Source organism: Cyrtonyx montezumae, unplaced genomic scaffold (genome assembly GCF_038088225.1).
Source record: "Cyrtonyx montezumae isolate F1298 unplaced genomic scaffold, pur_monq_1.0 scaffold_1, whole genome shotgun sequence".
Taxonomy (NCBI): domain Eukaryota; kingdom Metazoa; phylum Chordata; class Aves; order Galliformes; family Odontophoridae; genus Cyrtonyx; species Cyrtonyx montezumae.
In genome coordinates this window covers 14,469,850-14,480,603 of record NW_027071825.1, presented here as the reverse complement: position 1 = coordinate 14,480,603, position 10,754 = coordinate 14,469,850, and the positions used below count along the sequence as shown (strand labels likewise).

General features: G+C 40.3%; 1 protein-coding gene across 3 annotated transcripts in view; it reads left to right on the top strand.

The window, feature by feature from the left end:
• Nucleotides 1-4: 4 nt before the first annotated feature.
• The window catches only part of KYAT3 (kynurenine aminotransferase 3), a 30,547-nt gene continuing 19,797 nt past the window's right edge, over nucleotides 5-10,754 (top strand). The window contains exon 1 of one of the 3 annotated variants that reach the window (XM_065741429.1): nucleotides 5-96. The gene's annotated coding sequence lies outside the window, so the exon portion shown is untranslated. Of the gene's footprint in view, nucleotides 97-9,857; nucleotides 9,918-10,754 lie in introns of those variants that run through there. The other 2 variants (XM_065741422.1, XM_065741414.1) reach the window with 2 other exon arrangements.

Genomic DNA, 10,754 nt, shown 5'->3' with positions numbered 1-10,754 from the left:
GCCCCGTCCCGAGGCCTGGCTGAGGCGGTGGCATGGAGGTTGCTGTCCCCCCAGCGTTCGGACCAACAGAGGAGGCAAAACCGGGAGGTGAATGAGGTGAGAAATCAACCGTCACGCGATAATTAAAAAAAAAAAAAAGAAAGTACAGCGTGCACAAAGCAAGCTTAAGCTCTCCCACCACTGCGCGCACTGCAGAGCTCCAGCCCCGTTGTTGTGGTCAGGCACACCCAGTGAGCATCCTCCTTTGTGGAAGGGGCAACCAAAAAACCATCGTGCAGTATATCAAGACCCTTCTTTCACTATTCAACTCCAGTAAAAAATATTAAAAAAAAGTCACGAGTATACACAACATCTTAAAGACCACCAGAAGTTCATTTGACTTGCCCATTTCCTCCTTCTCCAGCTGTCAGCCGATTCTCTCCTTCAAGGATGTCTGCAAAGGCTATTTCTGCTGGGGTAAATGCATGAAGCCCACAAGAAATATAGGAGTTCCACCTCCATTTCCACAAACAGCTGGGACAAAGGGGTTGCTTCTACCTCCTCTTAGTCACGCAAGCAGCTCAATCAACTCATGTAATTTTCCTGCAATAATTTCATTCTTCCTGACTCCACTGCAAACACCTATCCACAATTCTAGTTACAATGTGATTATATTCCTTACATTCTGCTATAAAATGTTCACCATTTGTCTTAGCTTCACATCAAAAGAAGTATTTTTAAAGAGTCCTTTTTACTTAGAACCATACAGAACTCCCTTCCTTTAAACAGCATTGGCACTAAACTTAGAAAATAAATTTACAAATCATATTGAGTACAAATGAAGATATTACTATCAGTTTCAGCTTTTAGAAGAGCTATTAAAATATAACACATTTCTGTGCAAAAAACATTTTTGAACTCCAACATTGCAGTTGAGCCCAAAGTGAAACTACTTAGTAAGAAATTGAAACTTGCACTTTAATCCAAGCTTATGCTAACGCAAACATACGTTGTAAAAATTGCATGCTCATTTTCCTGGTTTGCAGCCGTACCACTAGCGTGGTGCAGAACGTATTTGTTCTGTATTTGGTTTAGGCTGATAGCTTTTACTTATGGTGGTAGACTTTGATTAATGGTAAGTTAACCTCAGAGAAGATGCTACTGTCATCACAACAGTGGTAATGTGAGGCATTTTCTGCAACTTCCTCTGAAAATCATTCTTGAAGCCTGGTAAACATTAGCTAGGCCAGCAGTCCAATTTGTCTCCTGACATGCATCTTCCTTAGCTGACAGCATCATCATTAAGAACCACCCACCCCACTTGCATTCCCCTGATTAATAATTTTACCATATTGAACTATTTACCCTTTCTGTGAGCAAAATAAATATATCATTCTATATCTTATTCTATAATCTTTTTTACTTACTAAAAAATGAAAAGGCTGTCAGCCACCTCCATGATCTGCCTTTTTTTTTGTTGGTCAGTAATAGGCTAAGACAACAAATTAATATTTCATTAAATTACAAAACCAGGGACACTGTGGTGCTAAAAATAACAGGAAAAACAGTAAGTCAGAACACTTCACCTGATAGTTATGAGGATCTAATTGCCTGAGTAACACATTACCTCCTAACTTCCCAGGTTTGGCTCTATTTATTCTACTGCCAAGTGGCTCCTGAGGATCCACAGAAGGAGCACTCGACCCATCCACCACACCCCACAGATGTGGAGTGATGATATCTGAGCAATGGGAAAATTGTTATCTGCCTGCTCAAAACTGATGCTGCTTTTAGCTGTCCAGCTCCTGACTGTAAACCAAGCAGGTCAAGTTCATCTTTGGGGTTATCCTAGTGCTACTATATTAGGATGAGTTCCTTCTGATAGATTTCAGACAGTGTTATCTGGAAAATCTTTTTCAAGCTCTAATTGTTTGTCACAGGCATTTATAAGATACAGAAAAACAACGCCTTGGCAATCTATGAAAAGTTGAGTTCCACCATGCCATCCCCTGATCAATCTTTACTTGACATTTAGACATTACAAAACCAGCTTCAAACTTCAGAAGTAGTAACAGTTTCAAATGCTACACTCCCCATGACCAAGTACACATTTTAGTCCTTCCACTCACACAATTCTAGGAAATCTGATGGAATAAGAAAGACAAAGCTACATAGAAATATTTGTCTTTGAAATTTCACTGTAAAATATTTCTAATAGAACATTCTTTCACAAAGGTGACGTTATACTTGACTTTTTTAGCCCTCCAGTGCTGCTTGGGGTTATGGGAGCAACAACATCGTGAATGACAATCTCTCTGGAAGCAGTTATCTGAAACTAAGCCAGACTTTTTGAATAAAGCTTTCTATGACAACTTGCCTTGTGATCACCAAGTGCATTTCTGACCAACTGTTTTTCAAGATCCCATCTTCTGATATGAAAGGCTACAGCTTCACAGTTAGCTGAAGCACAAACCATCAGATCATAACTCTTTAATCTCTAAAATGCCATACAAACTTTTGCTCTCCAAAAGTGAATAGCAACATTTAAGCTCCAAAGATCTATAGATAGCTTCATTTCAGTCCCTGGCAGAGTCCGATTGCTATCGCTTGCAATTTCTGGCATTTGCTAAAGCTTCTTTGTCTTCTTCTGAGAATTTATAAATCACCTATTTCATAGGCTCCAGATCACTGATCTCCTAGTGCATTACTGTGACTTGCAGTTTACCAGTACGACTTACAGTGGGGGTGGGTATTTTAGAACAACACTTCCCTCTGCTGGATCTGTGGATAGTGACAGCCGTCCTCACACTGGAGCGACCTGCCCAAGTCCTGTGCCACAAGGCCAGGCAAGACTCCCTGTTCCCTCCAGACAGCTTTGGAGAGTAAGGGACTAGCAAGGGCCTTCTTCATTTATCAAATAACCATGAAAATTGGATTCAGCATCAGCTGACTAGGAATACATGTGACAATGACCTGTAAACATTCTTCTGTTGTTCTCTATGCAGATAATGCACTTTTAAGTGGAGTCTCACACTGGATAAAAATTAGTGAATATTTAAAAATACTTTGTACTCAAACAAACAAGCATTTCTTTGCAGAGTGCATACATATACAGCACTACATTAAAAGGTTAACATTTCTTCACAGAGAAATATGGCCACGCCTTAAAAGACTCTAATAGAACCCAAGAAAAGCAATACAGAGAATTTTAATTGATTGCTATGCTTCTTATCTGGTCACCTGTTCTAAACTACCAGCAGTAAACTGCCTATCACTTTTCAGAGTTTTTGATGGATGCTACAGTTTTCAAATATAGCTGTCCTGAGTTCTAATATTTTATTGTTAGAATAGCGCTCTCAAATGGAAGAAGAGTCAAGGAGAGTATTACAGGGACAAATGAGTACAGTTGCACGTCATTCATCATCTCCAGGAACTGGCCTTGGTACAAGAGTACACATGTTATGTTTGTACAACTGAGCAAAGAGCATAAAATTATAATTAAGTGTTCTGCTGAACAAAGATTCTGCTCACATACTCTGCTGAGTGAAGACTTTGAATGAAGTTCAAAACACAGAATGATGACAAATAGATGAAAGATGGTGATAAAGGACAGATAGTAAAGATGCAATCCTCAAACAAAATTCCTAGGCAGATAAACATACTTTGAAACAAGTAGACAGGGAATACCCCCAAAAAACAAAATCAAAAGATTGTATCAGTATACAGAATTAAAAAGCAGAACAGGTAACAATACTGAAGGCTGCACTGAAATGATATGAAATAAGCCTTAATTACAAAACAGGTGATTGATTACACAGTAGGTAATGCCTAGATTCAATAACAAAGCCTATACTAAGCACAATGAAAGTCTAGTTAAAAAATAACATGCAAGAAAGATTTCTTACAAAATACTTGTTTTTTAAAGAGCTAGAGAAGAAAACGAGACTGGAACAAAGAAACTAGTACATTAGATGTAACAGCAAAAGAACTAGCATAATGAAAAGAATACTCACCTGCCTCCAAGGTGCTAGGTGCACAGGAAAAACCCCACAAAGATCTCTAACAGAAGATTCTTCCTTACTACCAGTCAGCCATTAAATGAGGCTTAAGAGGGGTGAAGCCAGGCTCCTCCCTCCCCCTTCCAGTTGCTCAGGTGAATTACCTTCACCTGTGCTTCCAGAGCTGATCAAGTCTTTTCTCCAGGTTTTCAAGCAGTGGCTCAGGCTGTGACTCAGCAGTTCCCACATACTGGGATCAAGGAGACATCCTGAAGAACAGTAAGAAAAGGAAATTAAGGGAACGTACAGCATAATGTAGGGTAAAGTATGGTTTTCTAAGCAGGATATTTTTCAGTCATCATCTGTGTTTTAAATGTCAAAGAATAAGGGCTATTCTCTGCTTCTTTTAGATGGCATTGCATTCTTTTGTCCCGGTGATCCTAGCATCGTATTCTTACTGAGTAACTGTAAAGTCTTGTCTGAAACTTTTCAAGAAATCTGGGAGTGGATTCCAAATAAACAGAGCAGTTAACAATTAGCATTTGTTCCCTAATTGCTTTCAACACAAACTAAGTGTTTATTAGCTCTACGAACTCTATAATCACAAACAATTCACATATGGCACTTAATGAAGCATTGCATATCACTGATCAGTGCATGCTCAAATTCTGCTAACAAAAATCATTTTTTTTAAAGCTTTCTATCTAAGGTATTCTTCTGTGTAGCAGACATGCTCAGTCACAGCCTGAAACAATGACTCAGCAGCTGGTGGGAAGGGAGAGCCAACCTAGAGTAGCTCAGGTGCATGCAGTGCACCTGAGTGACTGGAAGGGGTGGAGCCAGGATCCACCCCTTCCCAGACCTCATTTAAGGGTTGGCAGTGGAGGCAAAGGTATCTCACTGGAGGTCTATGTGTGCTAGAGGCATTCTAAAGATAAGTTGTTTATTTTATTATTATTATTTTTTCTTTTTTTGTATTTATTGCTTTTGTGTTTGGGCTTGTTCTCATTTGCTGGAGTGTGCTATTCTGCTATTATTGTTATGCTTTCTATCACGTTATAGCATTGTGTCTTGCTGTTCACTCTTGTTTGCAAGTACTTTGACTCTACCATGCATTGTAACCACAGCTCAATAAAAATGTTATAAAGGCTCTAGTTCTTGAAATGCTGTATCATATACATTTCTGAAATGATGAAAAGTACACTTCTACATATTCTTATGTAGCTCAAAAATTTTTCAAGCGTTCTAGCTCTTTCTTTCAGTTATTCTATGTTAATTTTTGTAATTTACTTGCCATATGCAGAGATAAAATAATTTTACTCAAGGAAAATATTTCATTAATGTCTATTTCTGTTTGCTCTTGTGAAGCCTTGTATTTCTAGTCAATCCAGAACTTGTCTGGAGACAGCTTTATGCTCACTGTTTCAGTTAGCATTCTGGAAACCGAAAGTTCTTTAGTAAGAAACTATTTGTTGTACTGTTCTATGTAAACATTTGCTTTATTTGTTAAGTTGCAGATATATAGCCTTGATTTCAACTGAGGCAGCTTAAGAGAACCAGTCCCCCCTTCAGTTGACCTTTTGTTACTGATGATAGTCCCAACTATTTTTCCCTGGAAGTTTGTGTCAGAATGGCAATTTGGTTTATGTAAGATGTTATTCCTAAGTTTGTCTTGACCAGAATTGATTGAACCAATGAGAGAACCAATTTGGGATCAACTAATGGAAGATCTTTTCTGTTTAACTTGCCCTTAAAACATAGCAGGATTTGTTTGAAACCTGCAGCTTCTGATCCTCAGGGAAGATTTTAGATCAAAACCAATTTCTATCTTTTAGGCTGCTTTTGTTCTGGGTTTTTCTCATTCACTTCAGTCTTCTTTACTAAAGTGTGTTTTGGTCAGTGATTTATCAGAAAAATTAATTCTGAATACCCCAACAGAAGGTCAAAACACCAGTTTTGTAGTGTTTGAAGCTCCTACTGGTAGAAATGTCAGAGACTTCTACTCTGGTAGATGATTAGTTCCTACATCTCAAACAGAAATTTGCCTTTTTTTTCTTGTGGAGAATACTGGAAGGATAACATGAAGGGATCTGTTATTAAGCATCTCTTCCCAAATTTTTAATCAGAGGAGGCACGTCTAGAATCTGGCAGCATAAAATCAGCTTTAGCAGTGTGAACAACATCTAAGTAAATGAGCATTAATCTATTTATGGATCACAGTAAGAAATGCCAGTTATCCACCACTTTCTTTACTGTGCTGTTCCATTTGGTTTTCTCTTAGATATGCACAATGTATGAGGTCACTTAGAACTGCAGTGTTCTCATTACCTGCTAAGATTAGATCTTTAGAGGCAATAAAACCAGTATGATCTAACCTTAGCAATCAAGGCAATTGGCATGATGGGTTTTTTTAATAGTGTCAAGCTACTGTCTGGTAAATAATTACAGTGTAGCCTACCAGGGAAAACAAAGAAACAAATGTCCAGTAACCTAGCCTAAACATTATTTTTGAATGAGAATCAAAATAAGTAATAAATGCCTATAGCACAGTGTGATATGAGGAGTTCCTTGGTACATATGTCTAGTTTTTTTAATCATTAAACATCATGAACAAGTGGAACAGCTCACTCCAAATGACTGAGAAGCCTTATGCATGTGTTTAATGCTGCAGACTGTAATATAGGAAATATTTCAATATGTCCAGCTTGGTAGACTCCCATGATGCAATCCAGTGTTAGTTGCAGAGTGTGGAAGTGGTGAGGTATCCACATCCTCCTCAGTGCAGATGCTGGTTGCATTCAGATGGAATAAAATTGGGCCTGCAAGGTAGTTGGTCAGTATTTCATAACCTGCATTATTGCACATCTTGCTCATCATAGTATACTAATTTCCCAGAATGTCACTTTAGTAAACATTTGCTAAAGAAAAGATTTGTTTTTTTTCCTTGAATAGGGCTTATAGGGCAGACTGTGGAGTGTCAGCTTGGTAATAGGCTGGGAATAAGATAGATACTTGCCAGCTGAGAGAATTTGGATTACCATGGTCTAGAGGTACGTAGGTGTCCTGCCTAACCTACTGCAGAAGCACAGATGTAGGACTGGTGTGAAACTGCTGTAGACATCAGTATGTCTTCCTATGCTTTTGACTGAAAAAGAGGACACAGCAGTGTCATAGTAGTGCAGTCCTGAGGAAGCAAACATGATAATAAGTAGAGGAATCATGAACAAAGAAACCTCTTGTGCTGTCCAGTTGCTTTCCTGATCCAAAAAACATTATTTTGTTGAAGTCTTGTTTGCTAATAAGAAAATTGAAGACCTGTATGCCCCATCAGTAATTGAGTACTTTTTCCTCTTGACAAAAAAAGCTAGTGCCCTCATCTTAAATAAAAAGAAAATATACACATTTTTTGTCTGTCTACCTATGTAAATTTTTGTTTTGGCTTGTATTGCACCACATTGGCTATATTCCAAGAGAAACCTGACCTAATTTTTTTTATTTCTATCTTGATTTCACCAATATCCCATTTAATTGGAGTCTTACATGCTGTAACTAGGCTGGAAAACTCCTGCTAATTTATGTCTGCTGAAGTCAGCTGATTTTCTGTGGACCACAGAAAATAGAGTCCACAGATGCCAAGTAATTTGGCATCTACTGAAGTAATGTTCTCCTCTTCAGATGAATCACCTTCCACTAACTTGTTTGGAAGTGTAGAGATTCCTGGCTCCTGTTTCTTGTTTACAAGTAAGATGAAGCAGGATTATGTTAAAATAAATTAATAGAAGAATGCACTGGATATCGCTTCCAGTGAATGAGGATGTGGTATGCAGTTACAACAGCCATGCATAAATTTTATTTAAAAAAAAAAGTAAATCAGGAGGCCTTATGCTGCAGTCACAAAATGAATGAGATGCTTCTGAACTGAAAGCCAATGTGAATTATTTGGGATCTCTTAGACAGAAGAAAGCAAAAGTAGTTTGAGAGGAATGCTAATGAGCATAAACAGCAACTAAGATTTTCATAGTGGTCTGTCATTACGATGGATGTTGAATGGCACACAAGTCAGACCTGGAGATCGTACCATTATACAGATTTCCCAGTTATGCCTGTCTAGTAAAATAAATAGTGAGACATCTGGGCACTGATGTTGCAAATAGCCAACAGAAGGCAGAACTTTTTTTTTCTTGTACCACTCTGTGGCACGACAAAGTTTGTGATCTGCTGCCCTCCGATGGTTACTTATGCAGAGACTGTCCAAAGAGGTATGAAAAAAGTGCAGGAGCACTGTGCTTGAAACCACTAAAATTCAAGAAAATTGCTACAGAAAATAAAATAATAAAGTGTTAAGTCCTTTGTGTACCATATCTAACATCAAAATGACACTTAGATCTCCATTCTTAATATTACTTTTTTTTTCTTTCTGGTTACTTTTACATCCAAGTAGATGTGTTCTAGTTCAGCCTATGACAAATTAATTCTCTTCTTTTCTCACGTGTATTATATCTGAATACCTATAATGATTGCATAACACACATAGTAATGATATCTGAGTAATAGATATTCTATTACATATGACAATACCTGCCTGACAAAATAGATTTTCTATTACATATGACAATTCTGCCTGCTAACCCATCTCTTCTTTACAGTTATTATGCATAGTTCCTTCAAAATATTTCTCTCTACCTAAATCTCCCTGGAGATGTTAGAACAAGAGGCGAATTTGACGTGATGTTCTGTTGCTTTTACAGGCCCCTATAAAAGTCTGGTGTGTGAGGTTCTTTCAGCTCTACAGTGGTCTGAGATACTGAGTAATAAGATCACACTTACAAAATGTGCTCATCCCTTCCTGAAGTTCTGTATGGTGACACTGAAAGAAGGGAAATCAGTTTTGTAAAGACTTGTAAAAGCAGAAGAAGGTTGGGAAGGAAACATTTTAAATGTGTGTTTCCCTAAGTAATCAAATTCAGTGATGATGAAAGGGTATTTTTTGTGACCATGTACCCCTATCATTACCAAGGCTTAAAGCAGTCAGAGTGCACCCAAACAATGGTACCCTCAGCTGTCTGAAGTTTCACTTTCCAGTGACCTCAGCTCTTATTCAGAAGTGAGATAGCTTCCATGTGCGTGCATGGAAGCTTAGCAGTGTAAATTCTATGAATTCATGGGATACTTTGAGCAAATCCCACTCTTAGCAGAAGTGAACTTACGTTCAAGGTCTGTGTTAACAATCTGGGTATCTCATTCCCTCCCATAATGCAGTCCAAGAGGGACTTGCACCAGCCTAGCACCAATTCTTATGTTTTTTCAGGTTACATTTGTATGTTGTTTTATATCAAGAAATACTGTAGTATGAGTTATCAGGATCATCATAATTCAAGCTCTGGCAAAAATCCACCAGATCTTAGCCAGCAGTACCTTTCCAGGAACGTTCAGCCACGTTCCTGTGCCTATGCTGTGAGCAGCAGCCTCTCCCATGGATCTCACCACGCATCGGTGACAGCCGTGCGCAGTTCCACCTCGGCCGCCCCCCTTCGTCCCCGGAGGCCGTGGGGCAGCAGGCGGGGGCGCTGGGCCGCACCGAGCACGGCCGTGCGGAGCTCTCGGCACTGCGCAGCCGCAGTATCACTCAGAAGAGCGTTAGGGCGACGCGGGGCTCTCCCCGTTCCGCTCGGTGGGCGGGAGTGGGGCGAGTGTGGCGGCCGTGCCGCCCGGCTGCTCCTCAGCGGGGAAGAGCTCCCGGGCCGCCGGAGCTTCGGCAGGCCGCTTCCTCGCGGCTTCTGAGAGGGCTCCCGAAGGCCTCTCCCGGAGCGGTCTGTGAGGCCTCTGCGCGGCCGGGGGCCCGGGCGGCAGGCCGGCAGGGAGCAGGCCCGTCGGTGAGGCAGTAGGCTGGTGCCTTTCCAGCCGCGAGCTCGGGGCGCTTCGCGTTGAGAGTACGCTTTGGTAGGTGGGGGTCAGTGTAACGGCGCAGTGTGAAGTGGCCAAGTACCATCGCTGCAGTGCGCGGGGGATGAGTAAAACTAAAGCCCCTCTGATCCGTCTTCTCGATTTGCATTGCAAAGTTTGTTTCTCTACGCTTGATTGTCTCCATTTCATGGGCCACGGAAAAGAAAGGGACAAAATGTTGTCACGTGCAGCAGTGCTTAAGTTTCAGTGGCCTCTGTTACAATACCCAGCTTCCCCGAGTTCAACAATTTCAGCAGCCTTCTCTTGGCATGGTTTGTCGTGAATTGCTTTTATATAGCAGAAAAAAATGTGGCGAGGAGTCTGTCAGTTGGCATCCTCTCTTCCTCTGCCACTTCCTTCGCTGGCTGTGTACAATGATTCACTCTTTGATAAAGTTTGTCCGAGGTATGACATTCTTCAAACCTTGTGTATCTAATGAATATTAGCCAGAAGTGTAACAGTGGTTGTATTTGCACTGTGGGAGCTGAAGGGCTTGCGCTGTTTCTCGTAACGTGACTGACACCGGATCTGCAGAGCGAGACCGCTCTGCGTGGAGAAAATGCACCAGATGAAGGGCTCTGACTGTAAGCTTCTCAAGCCCAAGGGCAGTTTTATAGAGGTGGTAAAGCTGAGGTTAAATACGATAGGACAAGAGCATTTGGCCTTCAGTTTCAAAGGAGGGGACAGAGGGAGGAAATGAGTTCATTAGAAGCATTTTGTAACTTTACTGGAAGAAACTTTATAGGGATGAGAAAAAATACCATGGGATGTTATAAAACATGTAATTGATAAAACATGTACAGAGCTAATTATGAAGAGCGTACTCATCCTAAA